Below are 19,251 nucleotides of genomic sequence, written 5' to 3' on the forward strand. Positions count from 1 at the left end.
ATTCTTTTATTGTGTTGTGGTTTGCAGCTTGACCATCGACCTTCGACCCCTGAATTTCATCGTTTTTTTTTGTGTTGCGGTATGCTGCCCAAGCTTTGACTTAGATGTATTTTGTTTTTATTTTTTAATTTTTTATTTTATGTTGCAATTTTTATTTTTTTAAAATCTAGGTCTTTATTTTTTTAGAAGATCAGGGGAAAAAAAAAACAACAACAACAACTTTGGGTTCAACTTTCTTTACAAGGTTTTTAATAATAATAATAATAACAAATATATAAAAAATGGTAAGAAATATATTTTTAATGAAAATAATTATAATTATTTAATGTACTAATGAAGATAAAAAGAATGATAATAATAATAAGAATAATATTAATATTTTTTAATATAGTAGTAATAATAATAATGATTAATATATTAATAAATATTAACTAAAATTGTAATAAATAAATAAATTTATTAATTATAATAAATGTGATTCTATTAAATTTACTATGGAATGTAAGGTTAATGGAAGCTTGACCTTTCATGATGTTCTTATTTGAAGGAAAGATGATGGTTCTTTCTCCCACCAGGTTTTTCCTAAGAAAACCCATAGTGAGTAGTATCTTCATGCTAAATATCATCACTTTCCAGCCTAGAAAATAGGGTTTCTCAACACTCTAACTACTAGGGCTTTTAGGGTTTCTTATGAGGACCATCTAATGGATGAGAAAAACCATCTCTTAAATGTCTTGAAGAAGAATGGTTATAATAAGTTCCAAGGTTTCAGAGCCTTTTTAAAAGCTATTCAGGGGCCTAGAATGGAGAAAGAGGTTGAGGAGGCCTCTAATCTCCAGATTCCCTTTATCAACGAGACAACTGACAAGATTGCTAGGATTCTGAGGAAAAGAAAGTTTGCCTCCACCTTTAGACCTTTAAAAACCATTCGTAGCTCTTTGAGATCTCTCAAAGACCCTATTGATTTGAAATGCATAAAGTGTGTTTATTTAATTCCATGTTCTTGCGGAACCCCCTACATTGGAGAGATTGCCCATTCCATTTCCCAAAGGATTTAAGAGCACGCAACAGACCTTAGACACTGTAGAACCACTCCTCTGCTCTAACAGAACATGCTGAATTAACGAAGCACCATATTTTCTTAGAGGATTCTAAGGTCCTCAAGAAAGTTGATCATTTCCGTCACCAAAAATTAAGAGAAGCCATTGAAATTGAAAACATGAGTAAGACTCTTAATAGAGACGCCAGATAGAAATTAAGCATTTCATGGGTGCCTTCTCTTTATTATTAACTCCCTTGGTTTCCTTCTTTCTTAATTGATGTAGGTTTTGTTCTAAGGGTTTTTTTTCCTTTTTTATGTTGATTTTATTATTTTTAATTTTATTTATTAGGTTTCTAAAATTATATTAATTTTAAAATAATGATTTATTAATAATATATTGTTCCTATTCTACCATAATAGTCACATAATGGTTGATATTATTATTATTATTATTATTATTATTATTGTTATTGTATTATTATAATTGTAATATTATTATATTATTATAATTGTATTTATTAGCATTTTATTAATATTAATTTTATCATATAAATATTATTTTTAATTAATCATTAATTAAAATTAATATAAATTTAATTAATAATATATTTGTATCTTATTAGATTATATAATAAATTATTAGAAATGGTTAAAATAAATAAATAAATAATTGGTTAGGGTCATATAATAAAATATTGAAATTGTTAAGGTTTATCATAATTAGAATTGAAAATTAAATTAAATTAAATAAAAATTAAAAAATAACTAATAAATAAATGGATTTTTGTGTCTTAACTTTCTTTTTATTTTTTTTCTTTTTTGACCATTGGAAATTTACTGTTGCAACAATAAGATATATATCTTATATCAGCGGTATTTTGATCTTTCTCCTCATCTTGATCTTGATGATGAAACTACATTTATAATAAAATTAAGATATGAATAATGATAAAAAAAAATAATTAATAATGAAAAATGAAAAATAAAATATATATATATATATATATATATATATATATATATATATATATATATATATGAATTTTAATAATAGTAATAATATTAATAATCTAATAATAATTAATGCTTATTGGTGTATTTCAATCATATTTACTAATGTGGTTGTGCATGTGATTGATTGATATATGCCTCAGCACAACTACAATGACCTCAAAACTCTTCTTTCTCTTCTTTTTGATCACATAAATACAATCTTAAATAATCTTAATTAACCCCTTCTTTCTTAAGGTCTAATTGACCATATCTCGCTTCTTTCTTAAGGTCTCATTGACCCAATAGACATTAATCATCATCATTATCATTATCACTTGTTTTATACAAAATTTAGATCAAAATTAGATATATAAAAAACACAATTAGATTGATAAATGAAAAAATAATTGTATACGAGTGTCATTTAAACGTATGAGAAACCAATCCTAAATGAAAACAACCTCCTTAATCTGGTTAAAAATAATAATAATAAAAGAATAGTTGATCTCAAGGTACTTTACCCATGGTAAACCATAAATGAAAAAGTGTTATTTTTTATCCATACCTTGTCAATTTACAATCTTATAAATATGTCGTGGAAATATTCACTTAGCTATAAATATTATTTAATACTTTTAAATCTGTTGACACCTAATCCTTGTGATTGGGTGAATTATTGTAAATAAATAATTGAGAAATGTGAACAGTCATCGGGAGATGAACTGAACAGTCTCTCCCTCATGTATATGAATGAATAATACGAATCAGTTTTTGTTTTTTTGAGTTACTGCCTGGCCTGACATGGTATCAAAGCTAGCTCCTTTTTTTAGCCTTTATGTCCTTGTAACTCCTGGTCTGCTCCACTGCTCCCCATATAATTTAGTAACTGATTACCTGCTTCTGTCTGCCATCCCTACGCTCTCTGTCTGACATTCATCTGACATGGGAACGTTTGCGCTGCCCTTATACCTGCGCTCTCTGCCTGACATGGTATCTCTGCGCTGGATTAGGTATTAAGGCGATGGTCATAGTAATAATTGAACGTTGTTTGAACGCTGATCATGGTAATAATTGAACGTTGTTTGAACGCTGGACATGGTAATAATTGAACATTGTTTGAACGCTGGACATGGTATCAGTCTCATATGCTTGAACGATGGAAGTTTCATATATTTGAACGTTGTTATACGCATATAGTTTCTTTTTCAATAAAAACACTGCTGTTGTTAATACGCCTGAGAGATATTAACACTGCGCACTGCATATTTGAGACAACATGATATGCTTGCTCATGTTTTGTTAATAAATCTGATATGCTTGGCTATTGTGGTGATAATACCTGAGATACGTGGAGATGTGCTGACCTTTTCATGCGTGGAGATGACTAGGTATGTTGCTGATGCGTAGAGAACCAGAAACCGTCAGCGTTGCAAAACCTCAAGCTTACTTTGTAGCGTAACAGCAGACAGTATTTGACTAGTTTATTGTTGTTTTAGCTTCGGCGCACCCCAGCGTTGTTTTATTTGTTTAATAAGTTAAAGGGAAGTTATGCTGGTGCTCTGAGCGTTCGATTTTTTGGGACGGTTTGTCAAGAATTACTCCCCAGTTTAAAGTGCCATCAGATTTCGTTCGAATTGCTGGAATATTTTGGTTCTCTGGAGTCTTCAAAGCCTTCACGCATGAAGCCAATCAGCTCGGCCTCTTCTTTGTATATAGATCTGGTCGGTCCATACTTCGTTGAGCGTATTGCTTGGTATTTGATATAATATTCGTTGATTGGTTAGAGAATATTGAAAATTTGAGATATTGCAAATAATTTGTTATGTATTGAAAGCTCAAAATTAGTGGATACAATGGATTACTCTACCCATGCTTATACATATTTTCCATACCATGTAATATTTGAATGTAATAATGGACGCATTTATATTGGAGGCATTTGAAGAAAATACATTTGGAGAAAATATGTTGCATAAAGTTGTAGCGTGAGGTATTGATGTACATATTGGTATATGAGGAAGAGATTTGAAATCTTTTGAGAATACCCTTTTGAGTACAATTTTTACTGTATATTGGCAAAAGTATTTTTCTATCAGCAAAAGTTTTTTTTACAGAATGCATTCAATCATCTCCATGGTAGGGATAGTTCTCACTGGCAAGGAGAACTATCCTGAATGGTCCCAGATGATAAAACACACCCTCATCTTCAATGAGTTGTGGAAAGGAGTGTGTATCGGAGAAGGAGACAAAGACCCAATACAGCCTACCTCAGACAAAGAGCTCGTCATTTGGGAAAACAAGAACAGCAAAGCCTATGCATTATTCGCAACATCTGTAAATGAAGAGGTGAGTCGCCATATTTTGTCATATTCAACTGCCTTTGAAGCCTTACAAAAGCTGAAAGAACTTTATGACTCACATTCTGCACTTGAAGTTGTTCAGCTCATGATTAAACTCTTCAGTCTTGAACTGAAAAATAATGATCCTCTTGCTCTTGCATCTAAAGTAAAGTCTATAATGCATGATATCAATTCCACTAAGGTTGAGCTGGATATCCCTCTTATTGCTTTTCTCAAGGCACTCTATCCTACTTACTCCAATTATCCTGAGTCTTTGCAAGCAAATGGAAATCTCAAAGATATAACATTTGACTCGCTTGTGAAAAAGTTTGCTGGAAGAGAGAAAGCTTTTGGAAAGAAGACAGCCCCTGAATCTTCTGAAGAGACTGTGTGCCTTGCTCATAAAGAAAAACATCCTGCTCAAGATTCTACAAGAGGAAGAGGTGGACAAAGAGGAAGAGGAAGATATTTCAGAGGCGGGGTGGGGGTAGACATTCTCAAGGAGAAAAGGAAGATCTGCACTGCATTCGCTGCAAAAGAAATGGATCACATGATGCCTCTACATGCAAGCTACCATGGGACAAAATTGAGCAAAAAAGAAACCAACAGAAAGGTAAAACTGATGATACAAACAAAGGTAAAGCACCTGAATCCGCTCACTATATTGAGGCACAATGTAAAATTGGAGTAAATGAAGATTTGTTTAATGCTTCACTTGCTTCTTCGAAAAATGATTGGTTACTTGATTCAGGAGCAACCTGTCACATGACTCATAGAAAAGATTTTTTTGAAGATTTCACTGACAATGTTGATGGAGCAGTATACTTTGCAGATCAGTCTAAAATCAAGCCATCAGGGCTTGGCACAATCAGGCTTAAACTGCCTGGTCTTCCAGACTTTCTTCTGGATCATGTTCTATATCTCCCACAGCTCAAGAGAAACTTGTTGTCCTTGGTCCACATCCACCAGCAAGGTCACTCCATTCATATGTTTGATGGCAAGCTTGAGGTAAGAAAAGCATCTGACCACTCACTTGTCATGAGGGGAATATAAGAAGAAAGGCTTCTCAAACTGCAAGGAACCTCTGCTCATGCACAACATTTCTCATATATTTCTCATCATGAAGAAGGTACACTTCCATCAAGTTTATTATGTCATGCTAGATTTGGACATTTAAACTATGACAGTCTCCGCTTATTGAAGAAAAATGGTGTTGCTGGTTTGCCTACAATTCCTAGGAAACATAAGCAATGTGATGCTTGCATTCTAGGAAAGCATAGCAAACAGTCTTTTCATGATTCACATTCAAGAGCACATAGGAAGCTTGAACTCATTCATTCATATTTATGTGGTCCAATGCCTGTTCCTTCTACAAATGGAAATAAATATATCATGACATTTATTGATGATTACACCAGAATGTGTTGGGTTTATTTATTGAAGAACAAATTTGATGCTTTTCAAACATTCAAGAATTTTCATAAATGGATTGAAAATGATGCACAATCTCATATTGGGTCTATTCGCACTGATAATGGAAAAGAATATACATCAAATGAATTTGAAAACTATCTTCACCAACATGGGATCAAACATCAAACAACTTTGCCTTATAATCCCCAACAGAATGGTGTAGCTGAAAGAATGAATAGAACAATCTTGAATATAGTACGATCCATGCTTTTCTTCAGAAATGTAAAGATAATGTTTTGGGCTAATGTTGTTCTATGTGCTGCATATATAAAGAATAGATGCCCATCTAATGCTATAAGAAACAAGACTCCTTATGAATTGTGGTATGGACATGTTCCTTCGGTAAAACATCTCAGGGTCTTTGGTTCCATTTGTTATGCTTTGATACCAAAGGTACATAGAAACAAACTTGGTGCTAGAAGTCGTAAGTGTATCTTCTTGGGGTATTCAAACACCTCCAAAGCATACCGCCTCTATGATGAAGTAAATAAAAAAAAAATTGTATCTAGAGATGTAATTTTTCTTGAATCATCCAAATCTGACAATGTTGTTGAGAGGCAACTTGATCGCTTGGATAGATTCGCAAAAACCAAATCATTTCAAGAATTTGATAATCAGATTCCACATCTTGAAGGGGGGATTCCTATACTAGATCAACATGTGGAATCTTCTTCTGAAGAACACTCTCCCCTGCATGAAACTCCAACAATAGATGATGCTTTAACTGATGTAATTGATAGAATTGGGAGACTCAATCTTGTTTCAGTTCCAACTCAATCAACATAGGAGCCTGGACCATCTCAGAAAGGTCCCCCAAAGTGGCTGACGAAGACACTTGAAAGTGTTCATCCTGATGAAATTGGAAAAATAGGAGCCAAAAATTCAAACCGACAAAATGGAGGTGATGTAGATGACTCTAATTCACTTGTTGATATGGATGTTACTTATTATTGTGAATTGAACTTGTCTACAGATTTTGAACCAACTTCCTTCAAAGAAGCTGCTTCTCATGATAAATGGAAAGAAGCAATGTAAAAGGAGTATGATTCCCTCATAAAGAACGGCACTTGGAAGCTGGTTGATCCTCCATTTGGAACCAAACCAATTGGCTGCAAGTGGGTCTACAAGAACAAGTACAAAGCTGATGGCTCACTTGACAAGCACAAAGCTAGGCTTGTGGCAAAAGGTTTTACACAGAAGGAAGGGGTCGACTATGAGGAAACTTTTGCCCCCATAGCAAAATGGGCCACCATCCGGACACTCTTTGCACTAGCAGCTCAGAACGGTTGGAAAGTCCATCAAATGGATGTAAAAACTGCCTTCTTGAATGGAGATCTAAAAGAGAATGTTTTTATGTCCCAGCCTGAAGGATTTGCTGTGAAAGGACATGAACATAAATTATGCAAACTTGTGAAGTCCTTGTATGGCCTCAAATAAGCACCACGAGCCTGGTATGAAAAACTAACTGAGCATCTTCTGAAACTCAACTTCAATCATTTTGATCTTGATGATGCAACTTTATTTGTCAAGAAATTTGGCAAAACAATTGTATATCTTGTGGTATATGTAGATGATCTTTTAATGACAGGGAACAATGAAAGCTACATTGCATCCATAAAGAAGGAATTAGGGAAAAGTTTTGAAATGACTGATTTGGGTTATGTTCATTACTATCTTGGCATTGAAGTAACCCAACATCCAAAGTCCATATTTCTTTCTCAAAAGAAATACATTGGAGATCTGTTGAATAGGTTTGGTATGACAGAGTGCAATCCCCTTACTACTCCAATGGAACAAAACTTAAAGCTCACATCTATTGAAGGAAAATAATTTGAGGATGCAACAAAGTATAGACAGTTTGTAGGAAGTCTCAACTACCTAACTACAACCAGACCAGACATTTCGTTTGCTGTTGGAATCCTCTCTAGGTTTATGCAAAAGCCTTGTGAGGGACATTGGTCTGCTGCAAAAAGGGTTCTAAGGTACTTGAAGGGAACTCAAGACCTTGGAATCAAGTATACACAGGTGGACGACTTCAGCTTGATTGGATACTCTAATTTAGACTTCAATGGAGACAAAGAAACTGGGGTATCTACTTCAGGATATGCTATGAGTCTTGGATCAGGAGCTGTCTCCTGGAGATCACGCAAACAATCAGTTCCAGCAGATTCCACAACAGAAGCAGAATACGTGGCAGTAGCTGAAGCAACAAAAGAAATTGTGTGGCTCAGGAAAATTCTTGAAGATTTGCAGGTAAAACAAGTACAATCAACCCCACTCATGATTGACAATACCTCTGCAATAAAGTTGGCCAAGAACCCAAAGTTCCATGATCGAACGAAGCACATCAATACTAAATATCATCTGATTCGACATCATGTTGAGGCCAAAACAATCCATCTCCGTCATTGTTCCACAAATGAGAAAATTGCAGACATCTTCACCAAAGCACTTGGAAGAGAAAAGCTTGAAAGATTCAGAACGATGCTTGGACTCACCAACATCCCTTCATATTAAGGGGGGGAATGTTGACACCTAATCCTTGTGATTGGGTGAATTATTGTAAATAAATAATTGAGAAATGTGAACAGTCATCGAGAGATGAACTGAACAGTCTCTCCCTCATGTATATAACAGACCTACCTGATTGAATGAATAATACAAATCAGTTTTTGTTTTGTGGAGTTACTGCCTGGCCTGACAAAATCCAAAGTGTTCAGTACTTTTAAATCCAAATCACAATAATATACTAACACTTTTGAATCCAAATCACAATAATATCCCATTCGTATATGGAGATTTAAGCAAATGTCAAAAATCTACAAAGTATTATTTTTTATACCTATGTCGTCAGATTCGAATGGTTGTAAATATCTGGTTGAAATATTTATTTTGCAATGAATATTTAAATATAAATTATTTATTATCTTCAAATCCAAATAACAATACTCTATGGAGTAGAGTATTAACCTAGTGCCAAGAATAGACATATAAGTAAAATATTTCGTCAATATGTGTGTTGAGAAGCCTAAAGGCAAATTAATAATTTTAGTGGTACGCCTAATTGCCTGGGACTCACACCTAATTGCCACGAAACACAAAGAATGTTGACAACAACTTGTTTCGTCTCTATATATTTAATTTGGTTGGTACGCGGGGCCGAATAGACTAGGACTCCGAAGAAATCTACTAAAGTATTTCACTAGATACTTTCCCTCGTATCTCTATTCCTTTGATGGTGAATTTTAATTTCTCTCTCATAAGAATTTCTCTTATTTTTTAGAAAATCATATCTTAATTTTTTACTATGGCATGACATCATCGTGTACCTAGCAATTGAGATATAGGTTGAAAGATTCACCATTTTGTATATGAGAGAGAGTATAGCCTTGATTATTCACTTTAAACTCAATTCATAAATCTAATCATAAAAATTTGAAGAAAATATTTCAAAATAATATTAGATGTAAATACATACTTTAACTTTACAACAAATTAGCACAACCACATTAACAAATATGATTTATATACTTCTTAGGCATATAAGTAAATCTTTCTCTAAACCTTGTAAATTTTATAAAGCAAAAAAAGTAAATAATTACATTTGCATAACAAATCAATTGTGGAAATAGGTGAATTTTATGAGATTAAGTTTTTCCATATAAATTTAATCAGTTTTCAAAACTCTTCAACAACTACACTATGTGAGCTGTCCATAATTGCTTATATTTTAAATATTGAAAATTCCTCAACCCACTTCCAATATAGAGGCCTAGCTTAAAAAACAAAATTTAATTTTTAAACCATATTATCATATTTAATATAGAAAATAATAATGAGCTTAAGATATATTTTCCATAAATTTTAAATATAACAATATAACAAGGAAAAAGTTATAATATTTTATATTAAAAAGAAGCATATTTTTCAATTTAATATAGATTGAGAAAATCCTTAATTTGCACAATAAAAAGAGAAATTAAGAAAATTCTATTTTGACAGTGTAAAATTAAAAATTAAAAATTTATTCATTTTTATTTTATAATTTTATTCGAGTATACTCAATGCATATATAATGTAAAGTTAGTTTTATTTAATAAAAATAATAAAATCTTTTAAAATAAGAGACACAAAATCCAAACATAATGATATAGGGTAACACATAGACCTTCAAACATATGTATACTTTTGTCTTAAGTGAAACTGGAAAAAAAAGAAGAAGAAGAAGAAGAGTATCCTTGTAATATGTATGTTATGTCAAAAGTAAAAGTGAGAAGGAGAAAATAGAGAGAACATCCTTGTAACATGATAGAAGTATGCATACATCTTAATAAATATATAATATGGTATTTTTCTTGAATAATATAGACTTATTTCACATAAGAATACAATGCACATGTTTCACTAATAATTTTAGGGATAATTCTTCTATATGATATATGTTGTGATTACAACATTTATTTGGAAGGGAAATTGGGTACAACAAACTATTAAGCTATTTAGGAAATCGATACACTCCATAAAATGGTTATATGTGAGGGAGCATTACCCAATGTCTAGCTTTATCCCAAGTTATCATCATACACACAACTGCACCAAACCCAATCCCCATTCCTAACTCTACTGCAATTAATGATACATGTTCATTCACATGACTCAACCATCCTCTATCTTTGCTAATAGTAGTGCTTCCTTGTTGCATTCCCTTTTAGTTGCATGGTTGCAAAGGATAGCCGGATAAGCATTTGTTTCCTTCAAATGATGTCTCATTAAAAGTGTACATCTGTGTTCCTTTTGGGATTTTACCACAAAGTCTATTCCATGAAATGTTCAAAGATGCCAAAATGGTTAATGCAGTGAGCCCTTGAGGTATACTTCCATTTAAATTATTGTTTGATAAGTCCAACTCCTCCAAAGTACGTATCTTACTAAGAGCTTTGGAGATTTGACCTGTTAAATCATTTCTAAATAAATTCAATATCCTCAAGCTACTTAGACTTCCTATGCTTTGAGGTATTTCTCCAGTAAGATTATTGTTGCACAGATCAAAAATGGTATTTGTGGCCAACACATGTGATAATATACTTAAAGCCTTTGATTACAACTCCTAAATCCTCATATAAGGTATTAGCACTAAGTTTGGAAACATTAAGATCTCTAAATCCGTGAAGGCTCTGAAGATTGGGTGATATTCTTCCACTGAATTTATTGTTGGATAAATCCAACACTTGCAAATGGATCAAATTTGTCATCCATTGAGGAATAGACCCATGCAATTGATTATAACCAAGACTTAAAGCTCTTAGATCATAAAACGATGAAAGGTAATAAGGTAGCTCACCTGGTAATCCATTTTTGCTTAAATCTAATAATTGGAGTTGGGTGCAAAGGGCCAAAGATGCGGGCAGGGTTCCGACAAAAGTATTAGAATCCGCTGAAAAAGCTTGCATAGAAATTGGAAATGCTATATCCAGAGTACCACTCAATTTGTTCTCGGAGACCTTCAACCTTTGTAACTTCATGCATCTGTTTAAAGTTGGTGGGATTCTACCTGACAACGAATTGTTTGTCAATACCAAATCCTTCAGAGAAGTGCAGTTGCCTATAGAGTCTGGAATATTTCCATTGAACTGGTTTGAAGACAAATCTAACTGTTGTAGCGATTCACATTGTCCCACACTGCTGGGAATTGTACCTTTCAGATTGTTACTATACAAAAAGATGGACTCAAGATTGCTCAAATTGCAAATGCCCTCAGGTATGCTACCCATTATCGTGTTGTTACCAAGATGTAAATAGGTCAACTTACTCAATTTTGTAATGCTGTCAGGTATGCTACCGGCCAGCAGATTGTCACCAAAATGCAAAAGGGTCAACTGGGTCAAATTGCCAATCACTTCAGGTTTGTCCCCTGTTAAACTGTTCCGATGAAAGTAAATACTTTTAAGCATACTTAACTTGCCAATGCCATTGGAGATGCCACCAGAAAGAGCATTCAAAGAAAGATCTAAGTACAAGTACATCAACTGACTCATATTGCCAATGCCATTGGGAATGCCGCTAGAAAGAGCATTCTTAGAAAGATCTAAGTACGTCAACTGATTTAGATTGGAAATGGCTTCAGGTATTGCACCTACCAGGCTATTATGTACCAAACTCAGGGTGGAAAGAAGCGGAAGTTGGCATATAGTCTTCGGGATGGATCCCTGAATTTTGTTATATCCCAAGTCCAACCATTCAAGTTTAATGCAATTTCCTATTTGAGATGGGATAGAACCCGAAATATTATCTGGACCACAAAGAGATAGTTGAAGAAGCTCCCTCAACTTTTCCAATTGAGGTGGTATGATGCCTGACAATTTGTTGTTCCCCAAAAATAATGTCGTTAGTAAAGAGCAGTTTCCAAGAGATGGAGGAATGGTGCCGTCCAACTTGTTGGATTCGAGAGCCATGTAATCTAACTTTTGCAGCGAGCCCAGTTCAAGAGGAATTCCGCCGGTCAGATTGTTGTGCGCAATGTTCAACTCTCCGAGAGATGTGCAGTTGCTCAGAGACATTGGAATACTTCCACTAAGACTATTGTTGGGCAAGCGGAGATGTTCCAACTTGCCCAGACGGCCGAATTCTGTGGGTATAGTCCCTGTCAAGCTGTTTACTGAAAGTCGTAGCCACTGAAGGCGCGTACAATTAGACAGTGATCTTGGAATATGACCCCATAGCATATTATAGATAAGGTCGAGTATTCCAAGGGCTTTTAGTTGGCCAAGCTCTGGTGGAATTCTTCCTGATAAATTATTACCAGAGAGATTGAAAGTGCGTAATAATGAAAGGCTGCCCAGAGATGGTGAGAGACTACCTTCCAATTGTAAGCCAGCGAGTGTTATGGCCGCAACTGTCTTCGTGCGCTTTCTGCACCCGATTCCAGTCCAGGAGCACACATTGTGTGAGTTTTGTGATGTCCAGTTGAGGAGGGATCCAGATGGATCGGATATGACCGCATCTCTGAACGACAAAAGCGCCGCCAGGTCCCGTGTGTCGTGAAGTGCGTCCATGGGTGATGTGAATTCAACAGAATCGTCATCAGTGGCCTTCTTCATTGACGAACTAACAGTCCCCAGCGCCATGAACGCAAACAACAGAATCATCAACATTTTCATCATCACTTCTCTCTCCATTTATCAACTCAGAGTCTTTAATGGCTTCTCTGCTATGCAACCCGAACTGCGCGGTGTACATATAAATAGCAAAGATATCCAGAAATTGAAAAGGAAAAAAGGATCACCGTGTTGGCACTGGTATGCTGTCTCATTGTACCGAAGTCGCGTATTCCACGACCAAAGTTGAGGTTATGGAGGGGAAAAGAAAATTGAAGTAACGCCAAAGACAACCGCGTACGACATTAAGTGGGACATTAATTGGAAGGTGCACTATCACGGTAAAGATAATGGGGAGCCCTATTTCCACTTCCGAAAAATAAAGGCTACGTTCTTACAACCAAATCCCCTTCTCCTTAAGTCCTCGCATGTTCTATCTCGCTACCCGACCATGCATCCATGGCATATTACATATTACATCTCGCGACGCGACCATGCATCCATGTATGTATGGGATACTGACGCGACAGCTACATGGAATCCCATGATTTTCCCGCAACTATCCTCCATACCTTTCCCGTCCGCTCCCTTCCAACCTATCACACGGTGGATATGATGGTACACCATACTCATTCAATGCAACCTCTATAGTCATTCAATGCAATCTTGGTGCCCAAAATTTCAAAATTCAAATGTTATTTCCGCGCCCAAGGTGCCCATGAAATTTCTGAAACGAAGTGAAACGAACACAGCACAGAGATTTCACCTCGCATCATGGTCTTCCAACGCTCTTCCGGTACTGGTTCGGCCATACGAGAGGCCGAGAGTTGGAGGTGCCACTCTCTCTGGTTTCCCAGATTGGATCATCCATTGACCACATAAAGCAGGGATTATTTGTGCACTCTTATATAAATGCATCTTCTGAATACGTGATCTCGCCGATTCACAACATCTGAGGAGCTTGCTTATATTGTCTTTGGTGTATCTGCAGAGGAAAATAATAGCACAGCGGAGAGAAATCTTCAGGGACATAGAAGACTTCGGAGGCTTGAGAATCAGATAATTTCTCCTCAGATCTAGCATTATAAATTTCGCAGGAATTTCTACTTAAAATATCAATTTCAGGGCTGTGAGATTATTTACTTGGAGGACAAGAGATCTACTGATTCAACGCTTTGGACTATTTGGAGGTCAGAGATTAATTCTGGTTTACATTTTTCAGGTCTTGAGTTCGAAACTTTTTGGGTCAATTTAAAGGTCAGAAAAGATGTGAGAGAATTGTGTCAAAATGTACCACATAACCTTCCGGCCCTTCCCATATGGCCCAATCCGCGCCAAGAGGGGGAAACAATGGCTGGACATGAAAGTATTCTACATGAAGTTGAATGCTTCTGGATTTAGCAAAACCGTACAGATTCCTGAATCTTTAACCCTGCATTTCTTACCGCGCAGCAATGCTTTGGCCTTGGAGATCAACGAGCGCAGATTCCATTCGTCTTCTAGCGCATTTATCATGCTCTAGCGGAACCGAGTCGAAGAAAAATCAGAAGGAGAAATCATATACGTCGGCACAGACATCATTCGAAGAGCGACAACCTCTGTTTTGAAGTGTACTTGAGGGACGAGCCTCTTATCTTTGGAACACTGGAGAAAAAACAGGAATTTGGCGAAGATCTCATGCCTGAAACGACATGTACCGTGGAGTGCAACAGCCGGCTGGAGTATTCGTCAAAATTGTCCTCGGACGCCATGTCCATCCTGACTGTAGACGTATACATCTCGGGTCGGATCTCTGGCTCCCCGATAATTTTAACTCAGACTCTGCAACTCCTTCCCAGAAGGAAACGCGTCCACCATTGCACTTTGGAGGTTATTCCGGAGGGAAACGAGACTAAAGAAAGTTGCTCTGATTTCAGTGATACAGATCATGAATATGATGATTCTGAAAGTAGTTTTGTTGAGTCGAACAGTGGTTGTGACTGTGACTTTGATTGGGAGTCGAGGACGGAAGAACAGGAGCAGCTGGATGATTCTTGGATCGACTCCCGATTAAGGTTTGGTATTGGCATTGGTATTGGGATGTGTCTTGGGGTGGGATTGTTAGTGAGGACTTACCAAGGAACTTCCAGGAATCTCAGGAAGCAAATTCTATGTAGATAAATTTTGCACAGTTTTGAGAGAAGCAGGACGCCATGAACTAGCCTCTATGAATTTGAGTTTTGCCATATGATATCCTGGATGTTGTATATAAAATTGATATGAGCATCTGATCTTGTATGAAAAATTGATATGAGTTTCTTTTAATCTCATTCTGCATAATTTTTTTAAGACTATTTCCTAAGACTCTTTCTAAGTTTCGATCTTGGTATCCAGTGTGTTGATATATGCATGCAACGAAGACTCAACTCTTTGAAAGGTTAAATACAGTGTAGGGATTATGTCTTAAACCTGGCCGTGAACCTGTTTAAGATGGCCACAACTCTGTTGTACTATCATTATGTTTATTAAGCTTGATGGCTTTAGTAAAAGAATTCGTCCATCAGGTAGAGGGGTAAAGGACACGATCTGCTAGTTCAGTAAATGAGACTTTGTGATTTTTTTTATACATCACACAGTATTTAAATTCTGTTTAAGGAAACAAGGGATTTGGGGTTAAAACGAAGACGACCAGACTCAAGTCTTACCGAATCGAAAAATCGGTTATTTGGCAAAGCAGACAAAAACCCGAACAGGTCATATTCCACTGTATATGTACACCCTTCTTTGCACCAACATTTCCCTCTATATGGTGACTTATTTTGCATCTAAAGGGTGTCTTCTTGTCTGTGCCCCCAAATTTGTATTTCATCTTTTACGGTCTTTCACTTGTTATCTTTACACGAATCCAAAGCGTTTTTCGTTCTGCTTCTGCAACAATTTGGTAAAGAATTGCAACAAGGAATTAAATTCCTTCCATATGTCCCATGCATATTGTGGCCCTCTATACTCCCATCTAATCTCATTGGAAACTGTTAGTTGATCCCCTGTCACATCTTCTAGAAAAGGCTATAAGTAACATTTTTTATTGATCATATAATCTGTTTCTTTAGTAAGACTCAATTGTTTACGAACTACTCCTCTGCAACTCATTCAATGGCATGCAAACACTGAAAGACAACCAAAATATTGGACGGAGGAATTGTGGGATGTTCATACATGAAAACGCCCTGAAACTTTGATTAATGAGAACAGGTACGAAAATCAGGTTGAATTAGTTACTAGATGTGTTTGTTAATGAGATTTGAAATATGCGTACATTTGGCCATGGCTTTTATTGGTAGTGATGCAGAAAACAGTGGAGTCATTCTTTATTATTCTCTCGGCAACCCAACTCTTCTCCATATTATTGATCCACACTGGAATCGTTCGGAAATAAGGTAGCCAAGCTGCTTTTTAGAGTATCATCGATAGACCTTCAAACTGAGTAAAATATATAACATATTTTTTTTGAAGAGTTGTGTATATTAGATTGAAAATTTCATATATTATTTTTCGGGGATTTCTGTATAACAGATTGAAATTTTCATTTATAATTATCAGTGATTCTTCGGGGATTTGTGGTCTCTGGACATTGCAGGGTGTTTGATGTCAATGGAGTTCGTTAAAAAATGAATTAAATTTCATATTAACTATGAAATGATGGTTTGTTAAAGGGGTAAGATGTCAAATTTGATTATTTGTGTGGGTTGTAATATTCATGTCTAAATCTTGTGAAAAGAGGTTGTGAATGCAAATAAAGAGGTTGTGAATGCAAATCAGTTTTGGAGTTGAGAATTCAGGTTTAGGAAATTAAACTAATCTCGAGAATGTCTAAACTTTACCAGCTGGATAACATCCATTAAAACAACTAATTTTTTCATTCCAAATTGTTGCTAGTTCCATAATAAACTCAATCTAATTGTAAATAAAAAAATGTTAAAGATCTATTAATTATTAACTTTCATCTGGCATCAAACTACTATTTCACTTCATAATAATAAAAAAATCTAATTTATTATTTTAGATTATTAAAAAATTAATTAATAAAATATATTTAAATTATATTATTTGTTTTTTGGTGCAACTCATTGTGATATAATGTATATTGGTGAACAAGTTTCAAATCCATGTGTCTAACAAGTACCAAACTATCCTAATTATCCAAACTTATCTTATTAAGATTAATCACCTCTATTATACATCTTCATGAATTTCCCCAATTCATAATTACTTTTATATTTTGCTAATGTGACTTATTTAATAAAACAATTTACTTTGATATATCAATTTAATTTAAAATATAATATGATAATAACACTATTCATCTTTAAACAATAAAGTGAAAAGTATTAATGAAGGTGAAAGTGTAACATAAATCATAATGTTTTAAAATGACGTCACCATGAATTATCTTTCATAACAAACCTTCCATATTCTTAATTTCTTTTAAGGTGTCAACCTCATGAATTCTCTTTTACAACATTTTTTTAAAATTTAATTATTTTTTATAATAGTTAAATTTATATTTTTTTCATATGCATTTTAATTTATAATATAAAAAATATATTTAAAAATATTAATTTTTTTTATATAATTGTATGTTTTTAATTTCATCGTTATATTTTGATATATTAATTCAATATATATATATATATATATATATATATATATATATATATATATATATAGATATGATATATTAATTCAAAATATATATATATATATATATATATATGATATATAAAATTATATATATAGATGCTTTACAATTTAATATTAAAAAGATTTTAAAAAGCAACATATATTGATACAATATTATAGATTATAGATTAAATAATTATTATTTACACACTTATATATAAAATAATAATATAAAAACAAATTCAAATATAAAGATATATATGAGTAACCCTATAAAGATATATATGAGTAACCCTATTAAGTTAACGGTGTTTTTAAAAATTATTATGATTTTTTTTTTAATTTCTTTTAAAGTATTCTTCATAATATATTATTAATTATTTACCGATCTAAACCATGATTACCTTAAGGGTGGCAGGAGATGGAGGGATTTTATTTAATCCTGATCGAATAACAAAGGTAAAATTCTCATGGATCCGGGAAGGAAATCTAACAACCAAGCATAGATGTATGGGCTTCTGCAAGGTCTATGTATTGCTTAAGACAAAGGTGTGGAAGATATTATTGTCTTAGGAGATTCATTGCTTACAATGCAATATCGTAATAGTCAAAACAGTCTGAAAGACAACTCTCTTGCTATGATACTCTAGAGAATTAGAATTTTGGTGGTATTCTTTCATTCAAAGAGGTTTTATCATATACTTAGAGTCAACGATACATAAGTTGATTTGCAAGAAAATAAAGCCTGCTCTCTCGAAGAAGAAAAGATCGAACTTAATGACTATAGTAGACTCTGTCCAATCCCCTAAATTGTCATATGGTTCTAAAATTTTGGTTACTAAATAGGTTCATCCCTCATTATAATATGGGCTTAATTAGAAAATTTATAATTATTGACCCCTTCTATTTTATCCCCTCTGCCCTTTGTTGCAGTGCCCTATACAAATCATCACAATCATTCCAATCGATCTAAGTTTTGGTTTTATGATAGTAGGGTCTCCCTTCACATCGTGTCAAATAATGTGAGTCACCACCATGCAATGAGTTTGTTCCTCACCTCACATGCTTGGATTAACTACATTTATTAGCCCTAACCCTCGAAATGTCTTCCCCTTAGAATAATGATGGATCTCTTTGGACGATGTAAAGGGAAATTTAATGTTATGAGTATGAGATTCATGTGGGTTGACAAGGGAAGATGACACCTCACATCAGTTCCATTAATGTCTGCGTTTGTTCCTCCGAGTGCGCCGTCTCCACAATGGTCTGCGAATTTGGTTTGGTTTAGGCCTTGCAAGTCAATTGTGGTGTTAAGATAGCCAATCTTCTGGTAGCTCTGCTTCAGGCTTTAGTTTCTTCTCTTTTTGGGTGGTGAATTTGTGGGTCAGGCACTCCAACTTGTGGGAATTCTAGAGATTAGGGCTCGCTAGTACATAGGCCTCATCGAAAGAGATGGGGCTTCCTTTTTTTGTCATTCTCAGTCCAGTCTGGGCTCCAATTCTGGAAGGTACCTCTTTGTTTCTTGTTTTCAATTCTAGCTTTTGCACTCAATTTCACTTGAATAGAAATTCTAGGATTATAGGCTCTTCTCTCAGTGCTCTAGATGTTAATTGGAAGCTATAAAGGTGGTTTGAGGCTCTGCTAGTTAACA

The sequence above is a fragment of the Pinus tabuliformis genome, chromosome 2_2 (genome assembly GCF_031772625.1).
Source record: "Pinus tabuliformis cultivar Carrire ecotype Pingquan chromosome 2_2, CPIR1, whole genome shotgun sequence".
NCBI lineage: Eukaryota > Viridiplantae > Streptophyta > Pinopsida > Pinales > Pinaceae > Pinus > Pinus tabuliformis.